Source organism: Suricata suricatta, chromosome 8, assembly GCF_006229205.1.
Source record: "Suricata suricatta isolate VVHF042 chromosome 8, meerkat_22Aug2017_6uvM2_HiC, whole genome shotgun sequence".
Taxonomy (NCBI): domain Eukaryota; kingdom Metazoa; phylum Chordata; class Mammalia; order Carnivora; family Herpestidae; genus Suricata; species Suricata suricatta.
Window position 1 is genome coordinate 22556298 of NC_043707.1, and position 3965 is coordinate 22560262.

Genomic DNA, 3965 nt, shown 5'->3' on the forward strand with positions numbered 1-3965 from the left:
GGAAGACCAACGCCAGGGGAGGCTGCGACCGCTTCGTTGTCTGCGAGAGCAGGATGGGAGCTGGACCACCTCACAGACCAGCAAATGAACAGGAAACACGCTCAGCTCCTTTCAGCGAAAGATGAGGAGGTTAACAGTTTGCAAAAACACAATAGAACAAATGAAGACAAATAGAAGAAAACCCAGCGAATTCCAACGGTGCATTCTGAGGTTTTTCAAGTAACAACGATTCATTGTCTTCCTTTAGAAACACGCAAGTGAAAAGCATGATTTAGCTAAAGTCAAAACTGAAAGATAAGTAACAAGAATAAAATAAAAAGAACCAGGGGCTAAAAATAAATAAAAATAAAAAATAAAAAAGATAAATAAATAGGAAGGAATTTGAGATTACCACGCTAACTAAAGAGAGCATCTGATTAACTGAACAGATTGACCAGCTGTCCAAAGATGAGACTGGTAAACTAACTCAGATTATCCAGCAGAAAGATTTGGAGATACTGGGTCGCCGCAGCAGGACATCTATGGCTTCCTGAATGTGGAAGACCTTGAACAGCAATTCCAAGATATGCTTTGGAAAGGGAACAAGTATTAGTTGTCTTCCAGAAGACTAGGGAGAAAACTATCTGAAAGAGTATCACAAAGTGACAGATATAATTGTTGCCAAAGAAGCGTGTATTTCACGAAGCTGCAAAATGAACATATAAATTGTTCACTAGGATTGAAACGAGTGATCAGGATATGTTTAGAGAAATGATTCAGAATTTGACACATGCTTTTCAAGAAAAAGACACTGAAGTGGATGCCTTAAGGCAGAAATGCCACGCTTTCTTGACATGGTGTTAATATCGATCAGTTCAACTAGCTTCTAAAGGAACAGGACAAATTAGAGCAACAGATTAAGATAATGGAAGAGTGGAAACAGCACATGGTGACTTCCTGCCTCCAAAGTTCCTTCTCACCCACTTCACAGGTGAAATTCTCATTCAGAGGAAGCAATTCGTCACTTCTTCGCTTTGAGTTGGAGATCTTTTTCCCGAATTAAGTTTTAGAAAATGGCTTGCTCTTCCTTGAACTGCTTCGTCTCTGAATCAGGGTGTTCATGTTGTTTTCCTCCCAGTTCTGAGGTGGCAGCAGTCCAACAAAAACAACCTCTGTTATCATCCTGGAGAGTTCTAATTGTTGCATCTTTTCCTGCATTGAATTTCTAGGCTCTTCTACCTCTTCGTGGAGCAATCGAGAAGACATTCTGTACATCAGATTTCATTGCCTTAAGACAGCCTGCTAACATGAACACCTGAATTCAAAGATGCAGATTTTTGAGAGTGAGAATGATGAAGGGGCAGAGAAAGAGGGAGACAGAAGGAGAGAGGGAGTGAGGGAGGGAGACAGAGGACCTAAAGCAGGCTCTGCACTTAACAGCAGAGAACCTGAGGTAGGGCTCCAAATCATGAGGTGAGAGGCCATGAGGTTGGTGATCACAGCCACAAGATCACAACCTGAGCCAAAGTCAGATGCTTCACCAACGGAACCACCCAGGCGCCCCTGACACACACCTATTTTTTTTAATTTTATTATTAAAAAAAAGTTTTTTCCATGTATTCAGTTTTGAGAGACAGAGAGACAGTGTGAATGGGGGAGAGGCAGAGAGAGAGGGAGGCACAGAATTGGAAGCAGGGAGCAGGCGCCAGGCTCCGAACTGTCAGCACAGAGCCCGACGTGGGGTTCCAAGAACTCACAAACCCGTGAGATCATGACCTGAGCCTAAGTCAGCTGCTTCGCCGACTGAACCTCCCAGGTGCCCCTCTTCTTATGACGTCTCATATTTCTTTGAAGTAGGCTCCCTGCCCAACGTGGGGCTTGACCCCACGACCCCAAGTTCAGCAGGCACATGCTCCACTGACTGAGCCAGCCTGGCGCCCACCCTCACAAATACCTTCATTCCTTCCCTCCCTTTCTGGTCCCACTGCCCTGCTTCGCCCCCTCCTGTCTCTTGCGTGGACCAGGGCAGCAGATTCCCTACTGATCTTGCTGGTTCCGCCCTTGGCCTCCCTTGAACTCGACCTCCACACTGCTGTCAGGGTGAACCGATATGAAGATCTGATGTTATTTCCTTGATGTGATTATTTTAGGGTTCTCCCATTGTCTGGAGTTTGAACTTTCACAGACGATCCAGGACTTTGCCTCTGCAGCCTTCCTTCCCGCTCACCACTCACAGGAGGGCCGCCCTCCAGCCACTATGAATTCCTACAAAACCCAGAGTATTATCCGAATGACTTCAAGTCCATGAACCTCATCAGGGGAGGGTCAGGCCTTGAAACAGGTATATACTGGAAAGATTTTATTTTCCTCCTCTTCACCCGTTGGTGAGGCAAGTGATTCCCCCCTAAAGATAAGGGACGCCCAGATGCTAAACAGATGAGTTTGACCGTAATTTATGAAGCACATACACTCATCCCAGGGGAGGAGGACGCCACACACCGTGCAGGGCCACAGGGGGGTTGAGTTTGGGAACAAAATGAATAAGGGCTTGTGAGGCAAGGAGCCTTGTAGTAGTAAGATGATAAATGTGAGCCCTGGTTCCTTCAGGAGGGTCTGGCTGGCTTGCTGGGTCATTCCCAAGGCTGGCAGGGAACTGGAGCCTAGCAAGTTGCCTGGTCCCTGTGACAAGGGGGTTGATTGGCTCGAGGACCTTCTCTGTGGGAGCAGAGGGGGAAGGGAACCTGCACTGAGGCCATTGGAGGCCCCCTGATTTCACCAGATGTCAAGGCAACCCTTCGTATTGAATCTTAGTCCCAGACCTTACAGCACAACCGATTCTAATGTCTTGACATCAGTTTAAACCTGGGCCTGAGACTTTTCAGGAGTAGGACAGGTGCTTCTTTAGGAAGCGAAGTTGGCACCTGACCAGGAGGGAGGGGTGGCCATCAAAAACAAGACATAGGATCTCTGACTGATGGTCAGGCCGTTGCTCCCAAGGGAATTCCCCAGGTAGCCCAGGGTATAAGGACGGGGTGACGTCCTCCAGCACCGCGGGATCTGGCAATGGGCCATTGACAGAAGAGGCCACCCCCACCTGCAGGTAGGATAGGCCAGACTTTGGCTTCATCCTGTAGCAGGAAGGCCTTGGGAAGCTTATGAAGCTCGTGGGGACACTGCTTCCATGATTCACGGAATAAGATGCAGCTGGATGGAAGGCTCTCAGAGCCTGTGAGAGACTCTATTTCCAGAAGAGCCCAGTGTGTGGCCAACAAATTGCTGCTCTACTGGTATATTTCAGAGCCCCAAGGGGGGCAGTTTCTTGCATAGGGAGCCCATGGACAATTTAGAGATACCATGGGTGGTCCAGGGACTCCAGGAAGCAGGAGGGGAGGTTGCTAAAAGAGAACCTTTTCACTGAGGACACTACCAGGTCACTTTAGCTTGGAAAGGTTCTAGAGCCTTTTGTTGGGTGGAGGTCCACTCAACTCAGTGTGGGATGATTTATGAGTAACAGCATAAATGGGCTTAAGTAAAATTTGTAAACAAGGGATCCATTGCTTCTGGAACCCTAAAAATACCGAAAGATGTTGGACTAGGATGTCCTTAACAAATGTGTCAAACAAATGTCCTCACAGTAGGATGTCATAAATGTGATGTCCCACCTGTGCTCCTGAGGCAAGATGGGGACAGTGTAGATCCTGCCCGCAAAGACTGCATGTGATAGCAGGAGGGTCTGGAGGCCCTGTGCACTAAAAGGTAAAACATGTCCCCTTCAAGGTCAAGGGAAAACTTGCTGAGAGGACAGTGAAATAGACACTGAACAGAACCTATTAGCCAAATCTGTAATAGCAAAATATTCACCATCGTTAAATTTGTTGGGATCCCAGGTGTTTGAAGGCACCAGAGTTTCTACTAATTTTTTCTATGAGAGAGTGTGAGGTTGGGGGAAGGGGCAGAGGGAGAGAGAGAGAATCTTAAGCAGGCTC

General features: G+C 47.3%; 1 long non-coding RNA gene across 1 annotated transcript in view; it reads right to left on the reverse strand.

Annotated features, from left to right (window-relative positions):
• Window positions 1-651: 651 nt before the first annotated feature.
• Window positions 652-3965, reverse strand: part of LOC115299033 — a 26651-nt gene continuing 23337 nt past the window's right edge. Inside the window, exon 3 of the long non-coding RNA XR_003911949.1 lies at window positions 652-1294. This is a non-coding gene — a long non-coding RNA (uncharacterized LOC115299033). The remainder of the gene's footprint in view (window positions 1295-3965) is intronic.